Below are 22412 nucleotides of genomic sequence, written 5' to 3' on the forward strand. Positions count from 1 at the left end.
GGCTGCCAAAAATATCATAAAAAAACATTGCTATTTCAAGATTGTACTCTGCAGTTTAATTAACACACCAATCAGCTCACTGATGGTAAAATGAAAAGTTTCTGGTGTTTATGGGTAATCACAAAAAACCTATCTTGACTCCAGACAAAATGATCCTGGTTTACACTGCATGTTTGACACCTTCTGTCTGCAGGTGTCTCATGAAAGAGCTGAGAAAACTAACATCTTTCTTTTAACTGTTTGCACTAATAATGTGAAGCACAAATCACAACCTCTGTGTTAACTAACAGTCTGACATGAGAGGAAAAGTCTACACATATCCACCAGTTTCAGCGTAGTGTTTTTTCAAGATTATCAGCCAAATTTTACCCACTTAAGCAATGGTTCATACAAACAGCCTTCATCTAACAGACTAATACTCTGTCACATACCATTTGCATATTTAGGAAGAGTGACACATTTTACACAACAAGGAGTGTTGCACCATTGTTTAAATGCAGGTGCATACATTGCAAAAGTATTCACATTTGCAAAATAATTCTCAGATATAAATCAGCACGATTTGTGCTGACCGATTGGTGGACTACGAAGGCTAAATAGTTCAGGATTTATACTCACAGACAACATCAAAGAGGTTAGTCAACTGGGCCGTTGTCATTAAACCAACCCAGTCTGTATTCATAAAGAACCTGAATTATATAGCCTAATTGAAGTGATGGAGTCATTTTTGTTTTCTAAAGCTTCCCCTCATTATTCTGCTGATACTAGGTCTATTTCTTAAAAATATTTCTCTCCAGCCCCAGCCATTTCAAGTTAGATCTACATCTCAAGTGCTCGGAAATCTTAGGTTTAGAGGAGAACCTGAAGGCAGCACGTGTCCAACGATGGCCAGTGACGTCAATACTGTTATTGTGGGAGCGCATGCAGCTAGTTTAGCACAGCCGGCTAAACTAAGACTGAAGGCGGGGGCCAAATGCCTTCTGGTGCTACAAAGGGGTCTGTGAGGAAACAGGCACCCAGTGATCATCACAATGTGAAGTGCATGACTAAACACAACAAGTGCATACAAAACTCAGGGGCCAAAGTACCCTTTAAGGTTTGTGCTTGCTAAAGACAAAGACAAATTTCATTGTAAATTTGTTCTACCTATGGTTTTTATGTAACTGCAGGCCAGAAATGAGACAGTTTAGGTATCAGTTTCTTCAGTTTAAGGGTTGGACAGATGTGGAGGGTGTTGGTGGCACAGTGCAGACCCATGCAGCATGCTGCCTTGAGGCCCTTCTAGATAATCCAGGCATGGTAAAATTGATATTTCAACAACATGACACTAGCAGAATGTGACAAACTAAAATGTGTGAAAATGCTTATGTGCCTCTGAAGCCAAAAAAGTGGCCTAATCTTTTGTCCAGACAGGCAAAACATGGAAATTGTAAATCCGAAGTACATCCATGCTTTAACCCCCTCAAGTTTATTCCACAGAGCGACTCTCAGACAGCCACAGCACAGAGACTTGTGCAGCATTCAATAAAAACGAACATCATAATGATCATGTATGAGCTAACCACTGTCCTCACCTTGCAGCACATCCTCACAAGTGCATGGTAATGTGAGAATAGCAAAGCCTGGGATTGCAAATGTGGGTGGGGGCTGCTATCTAATCAACACCCTCAGATATGGATGGCACCCCTGAGGAGAAGAGGATGCAATGCAATCAGAGAATTACTACATTTACATCAGTTTTTTTGCATAATACTGAGCAACCTTGATATGGCTGCTACTCATGCAAATGCAGATATATGTGACTTTAATTTGCTGTTGTATGAATCAGAGAGGCTCTTGTGTAAAGGTCACCAGTCCCAGATGGAAAGTCGAACAGTGAGTTTGATGATAGGAAGTTAACTAGTTATCTATGTCGTCTTATATAAGCTTTACTTTTAAAGCAAAAAAAAAAAAAAAAGAAGGAATTTAACAACGTGCTAAAAGAAACCCCCAAACATATACAACTGTTGCAAGAAGAGAGGCCACCCACCAAACCTCAGAGCAGCCTCAATAGTTGCAATTATCACAGAGGGACAGCAGAGAATGGACATAGTTGTGTGAGGCCACAATTAGGTGATGGGTCTATAAACAGGGACAGTCTATGGGCATTAGGGCAGCAGCAGCAGAGCTCAAGCACAATGTCTGTTTGTTTCCAGTTTGGCAACACATGAAGTGGCCGAGAGAAAGTGGAAGCCCCCCCCCTCCCATCCGCCCCTTTCACAGATGTCCACTCCAGGGAAGAGACAGAGTGGCCATTATCATTCCTCTGGGGGACAATGGAAGGCAATAGGAGGGCTTGGTGGATAGGTGTGAGACATCAGCGGATGATCAGAAAGGTGTGACTTCCTCCAGAACATCTCACCCACTGCTGTGAGTGACTGTTGTTTGTTATGGACGCAGGGTTATTGGAAAGCACTTTGTCTTCCCAATTTGCAAATTGTTGTTGATTTCACTGATATACAGCTGTAGAGGTCAATGGTTGTTTGCTCACCCTTTTACAAAACTGTCTTCCTCAATACTTTGAATGCCACATTTTAAAGGGTCGTTTCGCTCCAAATTTTGAACAGACATACTTGCTACTTTGCGCCCCCAACAGTAATAATCTACAGAGTTACTTTCAGTTTTTGTCTCCCAGGTTTTAAGATATCTGTCTGTGAGATTTTTACTGATTAATAATTTAAAGATCTAGTGTGTAGGATTAACTGACATGCAGTAGTGAGGCTGCAGAGCTAAAACTGTTCCAAGCGTGTGGGAGAACTATGTGGCCGATGCAAAAACATGAATAGCCTTATCCAGAGCAAGCGTTTGGTTTGTCCCTTCTAGGCTACTGTAGAAACAACATGCCAGACTCCATGGGAGAGGACCTTCTCGAAATGTAGATATAAACAGGTCACTCTAGGGCAACAAAAATACAGCTATTATTGAATTCAGGTGATTATAAAGTTATGAAACCATTAAGCATGCACCAATTCTGCCAACAGATGCCCCTAAATCCTACGAACTGGACCTTTAAGTAGTTTTCACATAAAACATTGATGGGTCTGTACTTTGAGTATGTATGAATATGCTGCCTTTCCATCTCTCATGTTATAGTATATTAGATATCTTTGGTTTTTAGACTGCACGTTAGACAAAACAAGATATTTGGTGATGTAACATTGGGCTGTAGAAAATTGTGATGGGCTTTTTTTTTTTTTTTTTTTTTTACAGTTTTCTTATGTTTCATAGCCCAAACAACTCATTTAGAAATATGACAACATTAATTTAATAATAATTTAAATATTTTTTAACATAATCATTAAATTATAATATGAGTATACATTGATTTATAATATAATATATAAATAATATAATTAAAATAAATATCAATCATGATTTTTAAATAAGAATTTCTAGTTGCTGCCCTAGATGTACTGCAGAATTTCGATAGAAGCACAGGTGTTTGTGTGTGTGCATCCACTGTGAAATGACAAAATGTCTTGTAACAGGCCTAATATAAATGAGTGTCACATACTACCTAATCTCATGCAGGGCGGCAAATAAGAGTTATGTTTATTATTTTTTGATTAATCAGTTAGTTTATTTAATGTAACAAAAAGTAATAAATACCCCCACAATGTATGAATAACTGAATGGATGGAGGGATGGATGCAGCACTATTTTCCTCCTCTGCGGCTGCTCAGCATAAAACAATCTGACTTGCCATCCGTCTCAGAGACAGAGCTCACGTCTCAAGCCCCGGGACAAGGATTTGGGGATTAGATATACCACATTATTAGGGTGGTCGAAGGTCACGAATGCCTCACGGCTGCTCAAATTATTCAAGATCCTTCCACATCGGCTTCCATCCTTCTGCTTCAGTTATACGCTCTGCCAGTGCGGACGGAGAGTGGATACACTGGGGGTTGAACATACTCAGTCACTGACCGTAGGAATCGTGCTGTTGCAGACTTCACTGTGGCCTGCGATCATGGTGGGTGGTTGGCAGCAGACGGAGCATGAAAAAGACTTTGCTATCATGGGAATCAAAGTGGTCGTGACCATTAAATACCACGGCTTCTTGATATTCTCTTTCCTGTGTGGTGTCTGGACTGCGGCTTATGTCATTAAGTTTTCCTTCTCTTCCCTAAAGATGCAGGATTTCCAATATTTGCTCAAATTTTCATGTAGATTTTTACTGAGATAATTGCTCTGAATTGTTTGGAGAGGCCAACGCTTTTCTTAAATACTTTTCTAAAATGTGATTTTATGTCAAAGATCCAATTATTTGTTTATCGGTGTCTTTTTTCACAACAGGAACAGCATAGTTTTTTGGAGAGTGTCCCAGTATTTAATTGGCCCAAGGAAAAATCTCAGAAAAGTTATTTTAGAGGATTACAGCTCTGCATGACAATTTGCCTACAGTTTTTATTCACTCCCAGTTTCTTTATCTCATAATCAAAGATATATCCCGTGAAAAACCTGAATGTGTGTCGCCTCATAAATTTATAAGCCTCAATTCTCAGTTTTTGTTGAAAGATTAATTTCATATACAGCAAGACTTCAATCTCCTCTGCTTCAGTACGGATGTCTGCTTGACTTTGCTCATGAATACATTTTTAAAATCCTTGGCTGGAGGAAATTAAATCTCACTTTAGAAGTTCCGGATGTTATCAAGTTCTTTCGCAGGATTTTTTTTTTTTTTTTTTAAGCCAGTGGGTCTGTATGTGCAGGAGTCTTGCAACAAATCACACAGGGAATTGAAGCCGTGCACCTTTAAGCTGCCTCTGCTGTCTAATTCATACATTCTCCACAGGGAACATTTAAAAGTTACCCTCTGTGATTGATTCCCTTCCACTTAAGTTGCTCTCATTTATCTTACAGCCCGGGCTGTCGCGCTTGGTCATTTATTAACCACTGGCTCTTCCTCCATGAGCACACACTCTCACTATGAATGTCCTGAAAACGCCCCGTCAATTGCCTTTTAAAAAAAAAAAAAAACCCAAGTAATCTCACTCTTATTAATCAGAAACCACATTGCAATTCCTGTCAGTTCTACAGGCAAGTTTTTGCAATTCCCCTCATGAGACAAGAAATCTATTTATTTCCGTGTTTGTTCTTTCATTTCTACACTGATGCTATGCAGAATCCTGCTTGTCTATTTTGGTTTATGAACAAAGAGACTGTTGGGAGATATGATTTTTGATTCTGACGACTGTGATCTATATCACATACCTCCGCACTTCCGTATCAAGCCTTTTTTTGATAAATATATCTGCCCTGAAACCCTGGTAATATGCTATGACACTTTTTGGCTTGTGAAATTGCCTCTGGATATTCTATGGCACACTGACTGTCAATACCAAGCAGTTTCAGCTGTCTCTCAGGCCCCATTGTTACTGATATAAGGCCAGGACACTCAAAACACATGGGAGGATTGAGTGGGAATCTGACAGATGGAGGCTTGATAACCTCACAGAGAACTTCATTCATCTCTTTAGGGCTCAAGGACCCTGCAGATTAAGCTTTCAGTCAGCACCTTGAGCCACATCCATATTCACGAGAGCCATATTTTAATTTTATTACTTATATCAGATGTCAAACATGTTTGACTACATCTGCATTCGTCATGTTCATCTGAAACTCAATATAAAATCAGAATTCATTAACGCAAATGTCTCTATTTGCCACCCATGTGTGGCGGATTCCTCCAGATGGGCATCAGGTTGCTCAGAGTGTTTTTCAGTGTTGACGCCATGATTTTGATGTTCTTGTTTTAAGACAATGACCCCTGACCCCCACAGAAGGTCACCTCTGACATGCCATGGGGTGGGTTCATATTGTAGGTCACGCTGATGTCAAACTCTCACCTCCTTGGCTTTATTGCCTCAGAGAGTTTAGGGAGGGGGCACTGACATGGCTGTCACAGCGAGTCCAATCATTCATCCGTGAGAGGCAGAGTCCTTTGGCTCCCCAGAGACTCTCATTTTGAGCACTGAAAATTAAGGCTCTGGGGATGGCAGCTGATGATTGTGGACATGTTTGACGTTGTTTAGTTGTTGCATTTAAATGTAAATTGTGCTGTAAAAGTGTAAAATGTAAAAGTGCTCACAGGAAAAGTGTGTAGACAAACAGTGTTGTAGAACAGGGGCACTTGTACCCCAGAGAGGTACTTAAAAAAAGATTGTAGAGTGGAACAACTAACTCTCAAAAGCATCTTCAAAAGAGAGTTTTACAATGCTGTGCTAAAGGTCTGGTAAGAATTAGTCAATAAAAAGTGGTAAGGGTTAGGGAAAGATAATGTTTTGGGTTGAAATGATAACTTGAGGGGTTACCATCTAGACAGGTCTCCTGAAGTATTGGAAAAAATGTTGAAACTCACGGTATTTTGTGGTGGCCAGACAAGGGGCTCAAATTAGTGCGTTCACCCAGGTGTCGCATTTTCGTCACTGCTGATCAGGGCCGATTGGAGCTGGAGCTGATAAATAGACATGACTACTGCAGAGTCACTTGTCTTGGGAGTCAATGCCAGTTGCAACCTTTTCCAAAAAAAAAAAAGGCAGATGTTCGTTGGTGTTAATGGGTTAGTGGGAAGGGAGCTCAAGAAGTAGTAGTGTGAATGTAAACTAAACTAAACAAAACAATGACAGTTCAACTGCATTTAAAACATACTTGCATAATGCCCACTCTATATAAGTGATAGTGTTAAATACCATCCAGTTTAAAATTTTAAACTTCAAATGAACATGTGGAACATTAGGGGTGGTTTCTATAAAGAGGTACTTCCATTAATCTCACAGAGCTGCGGTAAAGTCCGAAAAAACTGTTGGGAACCACTGCTGCAGACGTCAAATCTCTCTGCAAATCTTTCTCTCATTTTTTTATTAAACACTTGACTTACATTATACACCCACACACCGGATAAAGACATTAACACAGAAGCAGACCCAAGACACATTGCCCACCCATTTTAACAACCCCCAAGTTGAGACATGTCTGTGATTAAAATCTGCGTCCCTGTGTTTGTGTTTGGCAAAACCTGCTGTCCAGACAGCGGAAGTGAGCAGTCTGCTCCCTCATTACCCTTGAAGGAGGCTCATATGGCGAGTGGGTGATATTAAAGTGGAGGAGGTTAAAAATGGCTTGGAGCCAGTGTGTACTCCGTCGTCCCTGACCGAGTGTGCAGCACAGTTGAGAGCAGGCTGACCTGAAACTTGCCTGGACAACAGAAATCTGGTAAACAAATAATATCCGAGCAAAATCTAATACAGTACAAATCAGTTAAAAAAAAAGACTTGGAAGATTAACTCAAGCTCTTCATTTTCTTTCAAGTATTATGTAAGCGTTAAATACAGATTTACCCAAATTTAAGACTTAAAAAGCAAAGTATTCCCCTCTTGGTGAGTTCAGTTAGGTCTAAAGATGAATATTTGTTCTCTCTCTGTTAAACAGCATCTGATCCCCTCCTATGAAATTAAGCTGGAGGTCAACTGACCTCTGGCCTGTGGTGGCGCTCACACTCATAAACACACTTAAATCTGGTGTTGTAACATTAAAGGAGTAAATCACACAGACGTATCAGGGTCTTAGCAGTCTGTTGGCGATATTGTGGCTCAGGACCCATTGCAGTGTTTCTGTCTTGCTCCCTAGCTGCTCGTAATTATGTTGTTAGCCTGCCGTTAACTGAGATCAGTGATTATTAACTGAACAGGTCAGCACCGCAGACGGGGAGGGATAAAAATCCCCCTGGTCAAACTCAGTTCATGATTCCCACCAACGTCAAAATCTACAGCAACTGGAAATGACTCTGAGCTCTGATAAAACATGACACAGGATCCTCAGGCTCGTCATTACGTGACTTTTTTTGGAGGTCGTTTAGCCCCTTTAAGAAAGTCTCCGGCTAAGCTTATCAGAATCAACACATCAATGCTGCGTGATGCTTAGGAAGGTGGAAAGCTGCCCCTAATGCATCCATTAGGTTAATTATGTTCATTCATTTTGGATTCTGTTGAGCTTGTCCTTTTCTTTACAAAAGTCTGACTCTTATCCAAGTTAGACAGCTAGTGATGCACTTAAAGATTACACTGGGTGTCTTAATGCATCATGGGGAATTTGACTGACTGATTTGATTTGATAATTAAAGCTGGTGTAGGCAGAAATCTGCAAAAAATAGCAGAATTTGAAAATACACCCTCCTCTTGCAGCTCTCCCCTCTTTGTCCAAAGATCTTCCCACCAGATGACCATGGGCATATGCACGCACTTCATAAAGTTATCCATTGTTTTCAAAAAATTAATTAATTTAATCTTATTTCAGTGCAGAGCTGCATTCAGAGTATTTCTCAACCTCTCCTTGCACGGTGTCTCTCACTCTCCGTTTACCAGACTATAAATGAGACAAGGATTAACTAGCTAGCCACTGCACGGTCCCTCTGCCTCACTCCCTGCCTCTGGACTACCTCCTGCGGAAGAGAGCAGGCAGCACCTCAGGAGACGGACCTTTGTTCTGCAGCTGTAGCAGCTTCGATTTAGCCAGCACAGACATCCCAGACCGGGGCGGCACAGTGGGGCCGGAAGCCAGCAGCAGCGTCAAGTCTAAGTGGTATAACAGCAGCAACAGAAAGTGTGCTGGTTCGGCGAAGAATCAGGGCTGTCTGGCCCCTGGTGCTGGGGAGTTTCTGTGGCCCCTGACGGGGGCTCCTTCTCTCGAGCTGCTGCCTGCTCTCCTTTCAGCAGCGTGGCGGCAGGGGGTGAGGTAAAGGACGCACTGGGGTTTGAGGCTCCAGCTAACATTAGCTACATAAATACATGCACAGATAAGTCAAGCTAAGATTATAGCAATATATAGCTTGATTAGGAACGACGCTTCACTGATATTAACACTGATATTTTTAATTGTGGTTTTTGTCAGACTCTCTTTAGACTGTCCTAATTTTTTGGGTTGCTTTGCAGTGTAGGCAGTTTTTGCCTGTGCTGGAGTAGTAACTTTTTCTGCAGGACGTGCACACACATCCGCATTTGACAGAAACATCCAATAGAAATGCCCTCCCTCTGCAATGACCTGTGATTGGCTAAAATCTAGATTTTCTAAAGCTTGAGAAAAGAACCAAGAGGAGGTGCAGAAGTTTTCTTTCAGAACACTTGAATAACAGTTTACTCAAAGTTCATTAATTAATCCACAGACATCTAAGGCTCTTTCCAGTTTCCATATACTGTACACAGTTCATCGATCCTTTATGTGACTAATAAATAATGACATATTTATCATGAGGATCCCCCTGGTCAGCACCTCACTGTGTGTGCATTCTCAAAGTTATAAATTAATAGTATTTGTTGAATATAAGAAAAAATTCAACAATATTTGAATATTACAAATATTTGAGATATCACCCTGCAGCCTTATTCTTTCACATGGAGAGCAGCTCCATAATTGGAGCAAATGATCAGATCCAACATGTTAACATGGATGAAACGTGGAATTAAACCAATCCTGTTTTAGAGACACCGATAAATGAGGTCTTAGTCTCCATCAGTATGCAGTGTGCGTTTAATATAATGCGTGTGTGAACTGGGTGAGGCAAACCACAGAATGTATTATTCAGCAATTACAGTACATCACTGGCACATGTCAACTCAGAACTCATTCAGTATATAAATACAATATGTGTGCATTCATATAGCAGGATAGAAAATGTACATGAATAAATCTCACGGTGCACGAGTGCTGCCGTTCCTGTGACCTCACGTGATACGGGATTTTTGCTGCGGCATGCTAATGTAGGATTAAGGTGTTACTCAGTTAAAGGGCCTTCTCTCTCCATCTCTCCCTCTCTGTGTTTCTCTCTTTCCACATGACCTTTTAATTATTGATTTTCAGCTCGCTAGGCCTCATCTCTCCTCTCATCTCTCTCCTTCTTCCCCTTTACTCGCTGCCGCTCCCCATCTTTTTATCTTTCTGGCCCGTTTTCTTTCAGCACAAAATCGCTACAACAGCCGCATGCACAAACACACACAGACACACACATCTTCTCTTCTTTTCGGTCCCATTTGCTTCTCCCTCCTCTGTTTTCTTCCTGACTTGTCTCCATATTAAAATTCGTAGCTGCTGGCCGCTAGCTGCAGTGTCAGCAGGGGGGGAATGGGGAAGGTAATTCATACCCGGCTGTCACCCAGGCTGGAGGTGAACGAGCACACCTCTTCCCTGAGGAGACAACCAGAAATGAGCCCAGCAGAGGCGCTCAGAGGCATCAATAATCCAGCACTTCTGCCTGCACTAACGACAGCCTCGCACAGTCTCATTTAACACGGCATGCTCCTCGTGCTTCCATATTTGTACGGAAGGAGCTCTGATTGAGTTGAATGGGAGAGTCTCCCCTTAAAGAGCACGCCCCCGCAGTTAAAGGTGTGAATGAATAATATTATTTGGTCAAGACTGCATATTTCAATGTGCAGATAATGCAACAGCCCTCTTGATGAGATGCGATTGCTGCTCAGGGCTGTCAGTTTGTGAAAAGCCCCCGACGTGTTTACACCCATGAGAGGTTTGGGTATATATTTTCCATAGAGCGTCAGGCGGCCCTGTGGGATGCTACTGTAAATAGGCTGTCACTGCTCTCAGTGGGGCTCTGTTAGGAAACCTTGGAGCATACACACACACAGAAAAATACAGCTGCACTCTCGGCGACAAGTGCACAAACACTCAGATAAATGCACAGACAGACATGCACGAAGCCAAAACCTCTTTAGGGACGCTGAAAAATAAACTAGATTTTGGCATGCTGGCAAAAGTTTTTTTAAATTCTTAAAATTGGTTTTTGGAAAACATAAACCCCAAATCTGTTATTGGTTTTCAACTCTCAGAGGAGCTTACAAGTGGGATTAAAAACACTGTTTAGTGACAACATGCACACGTTAACACAAAATGCAAAACATAACCAAACAGACATTTACTGACAACAGCTACTACCCAACCTCTAATCCCCAGATTTCTAACCTTAACCCTAAAAAACTGTCACGGGGGGAGGTTGAGCACAATGCCCACATTTTGGCAGCTTCATAGGAACATAACTAACAAGCGTTCACGTCTGCCGGGCTGCTGCCAGGATACAGACACAGTTCAAAATAGGCATTTACGTACACCCACCCCCCAGAAATGGTTTCCAGCTCTGTTCCTCCTCTCTGCATCGCCCTCAGGATAATTCTGTCCGGGGTATTCTAGGAATCTGTCTCAGGATAAGATAATCCAGGGACAGCTGCTCTCTAATTTTAAGTGTAGGGCCTGCGGATATGGGTGTCACGGAGAACGCTGAGAGCCAGTGGATGTTAAAGTTGGTTAAAAATAATAAAAAGCTGCATGTTGCATGTGCAGGGCTGAAACTCATTTCACTGACTTCTCTGACATAATATTCTCAAGGGTTCCTGTGAAGAGGTCAGGACCTGATCTCAGAGCAGAGAGTGAACCTACAGTGAACTCCTGATTCACTGCAAGAATATCACCCATTGTTTCCATGGCAACTACACCTGCAGACAGATGAAGGAACCCACAGTGACACCTCAGAACCACCACCTCTGTATCGCGAGGGTGTGATTGAACGGCATGTGTGTGAGGTGATTGCCAAATGAGAATACATAGTTTATGCAGTATGTTAATACGTAAACACTTTTTTTTGTGTATAGTTGATTGTGCATATGACAAAGTGCAGATAATCAGCCGGTTAAATAGTCATATTTGCATCATCATCTGATGAAAGCAGGTGCTGCTGGTTAGAGCTGCTGCCGTGTCAGTCATCAATTACTGTGTTGCATAAGATCCAGTCAGTTCATTATTGTGCATCAGCATCTGCCTATTGATGTACTGAAATGCTTTGGCAGTGCTGGTTCTCCTTCATTCATGCCAATAAAGCTGTTGGGGATTAGTATTGACATACGCATTTGCAAATTCTGATGTGGAGGTTATACAGGGCGTCACAATGAGCCGCTCCAGAGGCTGGTGTGCAGTTTCCTGTGTGTCCCTGTGTCAGCCACCATGCTTTAAACGAGAAACTGTGGGCTGCTGCTTTGTGGGTGACCCTGATCTCTGGTGTGTGTGAGAGAGAGAGCAAACAGAAGGATATCAGCAAGAGCTCAAGAATAAGAACTGTATTTATGTCCAAAGTAGAGGCAGAAGTACTATGTGGTTCTTAAAGGATTACTGCGCTCTCTAAATGACCATTTGTAAATTAATTACTCACACAGAATTATGTTGAATACCTGAGGAAATCTCTTCCAGTAAATGAAGAATCCAAAACAAAAAATATCAGATATATCAAATATATTAAAATATCTGTTTACGAACTCACACACAACATGTACATTATAATCCAAACCTCATTTATCGAGTCGTATGCTCAGTACTTCCCAAACAGATAACCCTTTCTGACGGTGAACTGAACAGAAAGAGAAACTTATCTATGCTCTCAAAGCCAGACTACATTTACAGAAACAGTCATTTTACCTCTATGAACACGAGAGCTGCCAGTCTACTGCTGCCTCAATCAGCTAGTTTGTGTTACTCTGTGACTTTGGTGAATCCAAAGTGACCCAGTAAAACACCAAAGCCCCACAGTAACACCAGCTAGCTAACTGATCGAGGCAGCAGTAGACCAAGAACTCCCGTGTTCAGTGAGGAAAAATGATTCAGTTAGTTTCCCCATCAGAAAGGTCTGTCTGTACGGCTGGATAAATGAGACTTAGATTATACTGCACAAATTGTGTGAAAGTTTGTAGACAGATGTTTTGAAATAGTTTTGCTGTAGTAAAATGTGGATGCCTTTGACTTCAATTCATCAGGGTTTTTTTTCTATTTTTGGATTATTTGTTCATCATGGAGGCATGCGTGAAAAACAATGGGGTTTTTTTTCATTAATTTAACATAACAAATGGTGAGTATCGGATATACAAACAGTTGTATTTCTTTACATTAGTGGTATAGTGTTACACACCTACAGGAGGCTGTAAAACACCTGTAGAGTATTATGCAGATAAATGTATCCTTGCAAAAAATACAACTGTTGTGACACTAACATCTGTCAAATGTTGTGGATGCTGGGCATCGTTAATCGCTCGTCAACTATACATGCCTCTACATGTATAGTTAGATAGAGAAGAGGCAGTAGCCATAGCGACAGACTGTTGCAGTGATAGCGACAGCAAAATGCATCCCCTAAACCCTGTTTCATTGAAATTACTGTCAGTGGAGAGATTGGTTTCTCTCTCTCTTTATTAATGGATTTCTCTCGGGTTAATTATTATTCTCCATTAAAAGGAAAGCTTGTTTGTGGTCTTATGATACAAACAATCAGTATAGACAAACACATTAATGTGTTTACGTGGATTTCTCCTTTAATATGTCTGTTTGTGGCGCAGACACCAGCATCATATTGTGGCTTTATGAGTTTGAAGTAAAATCTCTGGACAGTCACAATGACTTCAGATGTATGGCTTAAATTTTGGCTAGTTCCATTAATTACTTCTTCCTTACCGACACTCTTAAGATTGCTTTGGCGCCTGGGCAGGGCAAGGTTGGTAATATTTTTTCACATCAGTCAGCATTATCTGCCCTGCCTGCGCAGTGAGCCAATAGTCACAATGTCAAAGGAGGCATTAAGTTCCTATAGGCTACCACCAGACTGTTGTAGTGATGTGATGGATATCCACTCTGCCAACTCCTACCGAGAACGCTGAGTCATTCTACGCATTCCCAGCATTCAGTGGGATGCTGCACCAGCTTCACCGCTCCAATTATTTATCTGGGGTCAAAGTCCCCAAATAGCCCAGCCACCAGCAAGTCACAAAACGCCTTATCCTGCATTCATCGTGTGTGTGAGGCTCTGAAATCGACTGATCATCCCAACATGTTAGAGTTTGAGCTGATGAAATCTAGTCACACAAATACACTAAGATTTATCTGCCTCTAAGAACATATCAAAGAGTTTATGTTTTCGGTTTACAGACTCCATCATCTGCTGAAGAGAAAACAGTGTAATAAATACAGCTTTGAACTTTACAGCTCGCAGTCTGTCCCATTAATCAATGTCAGGGCCGCTGCTGGCTGTGCATCTCTTTTCCCTCCCCAACCTCCTCAGGGAGGAATGTTATAACTTTAAGCCTCAGCTTTTTGAAATTCCACCCGCATTGGGTGAATCAAAATGAGAAAGTAAGTTTGGAGAATTATATCAGGTGGCTTTAATCTTAACTCACTCACTCTAGGGGACAATAAACATGAAAAAAAAAGAAGCTATCAGTTTTGAAAATGACAAAACTTTACTTAAATGACACATCAGACAAAGACTGAATTCCTATCGAGCTTTCATGTTTCAGACATTGCAGTTAGCTGCGGCACTTATGTTATTGTTGTAGTTGGATCTTCTCTAAACACTGTCTAAGTATATTCTGTTCCTGCAGCAACAGCAGTCACTCATGCTTATTTCAGTCAACATGATGCATACTTCAGGCCTGATGGCACTGCCAGAGTCTGTTTGTTATGACAGCCAGTTACAGGGCTGTCTTGTTATTTTGAGGCTGCAGCAGAAACTTGTGTCTTTATCCATGAATAGCAATTACATTTATAACATTTGGTGTGCTTATATTTGCACACAGAGTATATTCGTTAAGAAGAAACACGGATTTGTCTTTTCAGCACCTGTCAAATTAGATCAGAGGTTTTGCATATAGGAGCTTTAAGACATACGCATTTTATAGAAATCTACAGTTTAGATGTGGATGGATTACTAAACAGGCCAACTGTCCTTCACCTGCTAAATGTCACTTAAATCAACATGTATTGTCCACGAAGAGATTATTTAACACCACAAAGAGATGCAAAGGAACTACAAGGAGATACAAAATGACTGCAAAGAGTCACATATGACCAAGAAGACACAAATATGTCTCAGAGACACAAAATTAACTCAAAGAGACATAATACAACCAACAAAGACACAGATGCCTCAAAGGGACACAGCCTCAGAGAGACACGCAACAACGACAGAGATGCAAAGAGACGCAAAACGACCATGAAAAGACAACCCCCCCCCCCCCCCCCTCCCCAAAAAAAAAACAACAAAAAAAGACTTCCCCAAATATACCTCAGAGAGACACAAAGTGACCACAAACGAGATAAATAACTATCAAAAATAATTCAAACATACCTCAAATTGAGAGAAAATGACCTTATAGAAACACAAATATATCTCAAAGAGACACAAAATTACCTTAAAGAGACACATTATGACCAAAAACAGACACAGCAACCACAAGGAGATGCAAAGGAACTACAAAGAGACACTATATGACCAAACAACAACACAAATATACCTCAAAGAAACACAAAACAACCACAAGGCCACAAAAAATGACCAGGAAGAGAGACAAAACCTTAAAAAGATGAATGATACGACTCCACCACCGGGAGACTGAACACTTTGAATTCCTCCCACACTGATATCCTCTCTGCATGTGTCATATGCAAAAAACAGAGATGACATCTCCATGCACTTTGCCTACACACTGTATCATGTACAGGAAATAGATCTCACTCAGGGAAAGCGACAGAGTGGGAATCCTGGAGGTGGACAGGTATGTTGATCCTGAGAGTATATGGTGGAAATAAGCTTCTGTCAAAGCAATATCACAGCTAGAAAGAGCTCAAACAGATGGCTGGAGTCAGTACGCCTTCAGGGGAGCAGCGTGCCATAACAGTCAGGAAGGAGACAGCATGGAAGCTGCAAAAATTGTTGTTGGACCGGCCTCTTACAGCCAGTGGTTGATGCATTAGACATGGGTGTTTTAATCACAAAGGGAGATGTAACACAGGTGGTCCACAACCCACGACCCCACAGAAGCTAAACCAACACATGGCCCAGATTTGGAGCAACCAGGTGCTATAGCAGTCTGGTGCAGAATTGGAGAGATGCTTTTCATAGCTTGAAGGGTTTCATGTGAATGCAATAAAACCTGGGTGACAAAACAAACACCACACTGTGGGCTTAAAATGCCTTCAGAGGTATGCATCAGAAAGAGATTGAGGTTTGAGGCAGAAAGAAACAACAGCAGTGACAAGTCATTCCTCTACTGTCACAGTTACAGAGTGGTCACCTGCAGCCAAACGCTCAAACAACAAAGTGAGAATGTCATTTCTTCTTGTTGACCTCTGTTACGACCATTACTCAGTGTCCTGACCAGGGGTGTCAAACTCAGTTTATTCGGGGGTTTAGTTTATATATATATATATATATATATATAAATATATATATATATATATATATATATATATATTTTTTTATAGTGCACCAGTTTTTGTTTTTTTTTTTTTTTAGATTTTAAGTACTTTCAAAATAGAAATGTGAGACTTTTCCTTTGGAATATTTATAAATTGTCTGTATGTAGAAAGAAGACCTCAACTGGAATGTACCAGTCTATGTAAGGAATTAAAATTATTTAATTTTTACTTTGAGCAACTTCCAGCAAAAAAAAAAAAAAATCATTGCTCTGAGATAACTCATTCGGACTCTAGTATTATTGACTTTTTTGAAATTACACATTTTGCAAAGTCATCTAGAGGCCCGGATTGGACTCTTTCAGACTGTTGTGGAAAACAGGAATTACCACACCAGTTTGCCCAAAAATATGTGCAAACACAAGACCAACAAATGTCATTTATTTTAAGAGTTTAACAGATGAACTCAACAGAAAAGGGAAGCAAATAGGCATCAGGGTCTAAGAGGCCAAAATAACTAACAAAAACCTACTCTAACAAACAAATACAAACTCACTTGAGCTATAGAAACAAGTAAACGCACCCCGACAAGCCACGAAACAGGAGAAAAAGCGATGCAAAAACAAAAGGGAGAGAACGTCAACAAGGCTTCCTTAACTTACCAACTCATCAGCGAGGAACAAGGGTAGATCAAACCGATCAAACAGAGCTGTATCACTTTTCTCTCAAAAACACTTACAGCATTAGCATTAAACAGCTCAGTGGCCAAAGGTAACAAACACTGGTGCTGGGGTTGATCTTATGCTCCACGGATGAGTGGAGGTGTGGGTGATTACCCACACAGGTGTGGGTGCTCCAGGACTCAGAGAGGGGTGTGGCAGTTGCCCAGGTCCACACCTTAAACTACCCTCTCCACAGAGTTAAATGGAAAACAGGCTGTGGCCATGGAGTCAACATTGGGGGGCACCAGATCTGCTGGAGGGTCTACCCCACTCCAGTCAATATTAGGCTATATTAAGTCATCCTGTCTGATATAAAGTGTGGCAGACCTGAAAACAGTGAGAGGGAGAGACAGCTCTCCTCAAAAAAGACACCAAAGGAAAAGTCAATGGATGCATCAACCTCCTTAACTCCACTGACCTCCCACAGTCAACCATTACAAACTCAAGTTGTGCACCAAACACCGTGCACAGACACAACTTTTATGTAGTGAAGTTGAAGTTGAAATCTGATTGACCAGATGGGGGTTTAGGGTGTGGCTCTAAGTGACTTTTTTTGTACATCTTAGGATGTTACATGTGCTTTTTACATTTAGATGAAATGTACTTCTGTTGCTTTTGTAGTGGTGCTGCTGAGCTATTTTATGATACCCGAGCATGAGACCCGTAAAATATCAACTATGACGCCAGTTCTGACGAGTGTGTGAAGTACACAGTCAGAGTCTGGGACAGTATCACTCACCTGTCAATACACTATAAATAAATACATTCCTGCATATAGCTCTCACACGGTGCACAAGCAGACGCCTGATCATTGTTGTGTCAGTGGGATTACAGATCAGAGAGAGAGACAAACAAACAGAAAAGGCTGAGAGTCTGACGGAGATGTTTCCCCTCCGTGAAGACAGCTTTAGATGCTGCAAGTTGAAGGAACTGAGAGCAAATCTCATCTATTAGTCATGAGGTTTAGGGTGGACCAGAGTTTATCTGCACAGCTTTGTGAGTGATTGTGCAGCACTGCATTACACCACAGCAGGTACCCTCTCTGCATGCATCATGCCGCACCCTCCTCTTCTCTGGATCCCTCCTGGCTTTTTGCTTAATAAAGTTGAGTCATAAGGTGGGAGGGCGAGTCACCTCCCTCGCTCCTGGAGCTGCCACACGTTTTTTTTTTTTTGCTTTGAAGATGAAAGGTGGAGCTGATCACATTCATATGGCCTGTAAAGTTATATCCTTCCTCTCAAATTTATGGGGTGGAGTTATTTTAGCGCTGGGTCAGGAGAGTCATGTGGCTTCAAACTTTCTTTCTACAATAAAGGACTCCCTTCCAATTATGTTGATTTTAAACTTTGTCAAGATTTTAGAAGTACTCAGGTCAAAGGTGAAAGCACAAATGATCCCAGACGAATGTGAGTGGATACCGGAAATAAAGTTTTAAAATGTTTTATTTAATTTTGTTTAAATTATTTAGTTAGTACGTCTGTAAACATGATGCTTCCTGTCTGAAAATCATGTATTTCCAAACCATCAGCTTTTCATGAGCTGAGAAAGCTTTTTCTCAATGCATTTTTCATGACATGTATTATAAAATGATATTATTACTATAACTTTATTTATTCAACTCCTTTTATAGAGGTTCTCTTGTCAGAATTGGCGGATACTGCTATCAGTATTATTTATTTGTTAATTATTTTTTCTGTCCTGCTGTTTTACTGTCTGATGGGGTTTTGACAAATAAATTCCAACATGTGGATATTTTCCTTCCAATCATGTTTAAACAAGTGCTGCATGTTAAGGACACCAAAGCACCACAGAGATAAACCTTTTCCTGTGTACGCTCTTACAAACAAAGGGAAAAATTAATATAATACATGAGTGAAGAGACATGACAGAGTTGTGTAAATATTAATTAAGCACAAGTAACTTGCAGTAACTTGTGTGTTTTTAATGTGGTACTAGAAGGCACGACACAGAAATAAAACTCATTAAATTCTGGCAGCTAATCACGGCTACACCTTCAAGACCCATCTGTAGAGGGACTGACTGTCCCTCACAGAGACATCAGAGATCACTGAGTAATTTCTTTGTTTTCTGACTCCAATGTGCTGCTCTTATTATTGCTGGCAGATTGTATGTGTGAGTCGTTTTGGAAGGCTTAACAGCAAGCTTACGTTCACTTTTTGGTCATTCTCACCCTAGTATTTACTTGAATGAGCTCTTTTTTGTTTGTTTGTGTTTTATTTAATCAGCATTTATGTCAGTAGAACTGGAAACTGTAAATCGCCCGTACCTACACTCCACTCCACATTTAAAGTGGCCAAAAACAAAAAATGAATGAGTCATTCTTCTGTTTCAAAATTTGGATCTGAAATTTAAATTGCAGTAATTCCAAATAATCGGTATAATAACTTGTCTGATATTTACACGCCTATTTATACCCAAAATTTCTAAATACACTGCTTATGTCTCTTGTTGTCATCCTCCTCTAAGCTCCAAAGCTCAGTCAGAAGTAGTGTATATATTTGCCAAAATTACAACTATTTGATAAATACAGAGCATACAAAAGGATATAGGAGACGTTGATTATGCTGCAGGAGTGATTTGGAAAGTTTTTATGGACATTTTGATACAATTTTGTCTTTGCCTCCATCAGAATCCATTGTTACTGACATAAATTCAAACATTGGCACTTGTCTCTGTAAAGGCAACCCATTCGGCAGAATACATTTTGGCACTGTGTGTTTCTCCAAACTACTGATGTTACATTTTGTACATTTCGTATTTCCATAAACACTTGATCATGATCATGTATCTCTCTGTTGTTCTTGAACAGCTGTAGTCAGTCAGTGTGTGCACATTCAGCACAGAGCAACTACAGTATGCTGTCCAGGCACACACACACACACACACACACTGTTACATAACGTGATGTGATAGTGCTGGTGGCAGTTATCAGCTGGCTGGTGCTGTGTGTCGAGCTCTGGGTCTGATCTGTCTGACATCGGATAAACACAGCGTCGAGGCTCACGTGTACAGTGAGAGAGGGAGCTTATGTGGATGTGCTGCTCTCACATGCTGCACTCAGTCTACATTTCAGCCGGCAGAAGACACTCTGATGACGACCATTATTCCTCCTCCAAGAGCTTATGTTTGAAAGATAATTATATTGTCATGATAACTAACTTAGCAGGTCTTTCAAAACATCTGTTCTCTGGCAATGAAGACAACTTCAATCCACACAACTGTGGCGTTCATAAACGAAGCTTCGATGCATAGTTGTCATACCAGGAAGAAATACCACGAGTTAGAGACTGCATACTCAGCTGCAACTTGCTCTAGTGAGAAACTGAAGTTATAATATCAGTTAATGACAGCTACAGTCTAAAGTGGTGCATGAAAATGTGCCAACAGCTGGCATGTTATCCCCAGAGCTTGCTCCCTCTAAATCGCAGGATTTTTTTATGCATCTGTGTGAGGAGGCATGGGAACGGTGAACAGATGTTCATCATTAGCACAGCAGAAACATGCAGCCCCACGTCCCAACATGGTGACCAGACAGCACCCAATTTCAACATCTGCCTGAACACCTGACAGGAAAATGTATGAGGCTGTGGGTGGTTACTGGTAAAACGACAAGTAAATCTACAGTAGTTAACCCTTTGAAACGAGAGCAAATTGGCTTGATTTCTTTCAAAAACATAAAAAGGCAATAAGCCACATATAAGAAATGCCCCCCAAATGAGCATAAAATCATAAAAAGTACAATAAAAATCTGAAAATTAACAAAAATAAAAACCAACCCATAAAAACAAAACAAAATAGTTAAAAAAACAACATTAGTAAAGTTCCTGAAAAATAATGCTCATTCTGTAAAATAATTTTAAATATATAATTAAAGTAATTATTTAGGGTTTTGACATTTTTCCCCCAGCCTTAAAAAAAGGCAATCTGTGGAACATTTCTTGCCAAGTTGCTCTTTGCCTCTCCCCATGTTTTCAAAAGAAAAAAAACTTTCTCAGGGTTTGAAAGTTATAATACTTTTGAAGGCGTCTGAACACAGAAAAATGATGTTGATCCAGGTTTTAAAGGGTTAAGATGTCACAAACCAGAGTCGTTCAACATAAGGCGTTTATCTGTTGCTGTCAGTCTGTGCAGTTGAAAGGTCAATGTAAAGTCTTTTAAAGTAATGTGCACGAGAACTAACATGTACATATGATCACTGCATAACAGTAAAATGATTAAACCTCTTTTTAAAAGAAACTCAGAATGCTAACTTCTAAAGCTGTTCTAAAGCTTTCGACCAGTTCGCACAGTCTTCATCAGCAAAACAGAGCTTGACATCCAACTGTAAAAGTAAAGAATTTCACATAAATTGAAAACTGTTTTGAGCTTCTGCAGAAATTCTTAGAATTCATCACAACTGAGAAACTTCATCTCTGATATTTTTGCAAGCTCAAAACACACAAGTAAGTGGGCCTTGAGCTGCAAAATACTGGAGCTCTTGAGCTTTTGCAGCTAAATGACGACTAAAAGAAAAGGATAGAGATATGTTTGAAGGCCCCCGAAAAAGTGGTCCTTGAGTCGAAATTGTTTTGTCATCTGAAGTTTCCGACCATAAAGATTTCAGATGTAATCTAATATCAAGGCTTGTCTTTGTATACAAACTGCATCTTTCACTTATCAGACTGAACCAAAAACATCATTTTATTTCATACACAGAGATGATAAGAGAAACAAAGAAGCCAAAGTTTTACCCGTATTATGACTTTGATGCATGTTTTCTCCCCTGGATGCAGCGCATGAGACCTTATCTAGAGACAAGCAGCCACTCTGGACTGTAACAATCAGGAGCCTCATTGGAGGAAAATATTCTGCTCATCCTATCTTACTTTTCAAAGATAGGAAAAATCCTATCTTTCTATTGCAAAGGCAATAGATATGAGATATGAGGCTGTGTGCCATCCTCATATCTCAGGCCTTCTATCTTAAGGTGAGAAATCCTAAACACAGGTTTAACAATAAATTTGACTTTTTAATTCAGCACTTGTCCTGTCATGCCTGCATCTTTGATTAGAGAGTAACAGCAGGCTCCTTGAAGCAGACAAGCCAAAATACACCCCTAACTAAGAGAAGTTACAGGCACTATTTGTTCTGAAGCAGGAGATAAAACCCAGCCTTCACAGGAAGTTTTTTTTATTTAATTTTTTTACGAGTTATCATACAGTTTAAGTAGCCTTTTAATCATTATACTTCCATGGTCATGTTTGTCCTCATCTGCATTGTCAATGCCATACAGACATTTTTGACAGTTTTTAAACAAGGTCTATTAGGGATATGCGTAATTAGTCAACTAGTTGCTTCCCTCACTGATCGGCACCAGAAATACTTCTTAGTTAAACTTAGTCTCACGATACCCAAATG

This window comes from Plectropomus leopardus, chromosome 8 (genome assembly GCF_008729295.1).
Source record: "Plectropomus leopardus isolate mb chromosome 8, YSFRI_Pleo_2.0, whole genome shotgun sequence".
NCBI classification, from domain to species: domain Eukaryota; kingdom Metazoa; phylum Chordata; class Actinopteri; order Perciformes; family Serranidae; genus Plectropomus; species Plectropomus leopardus.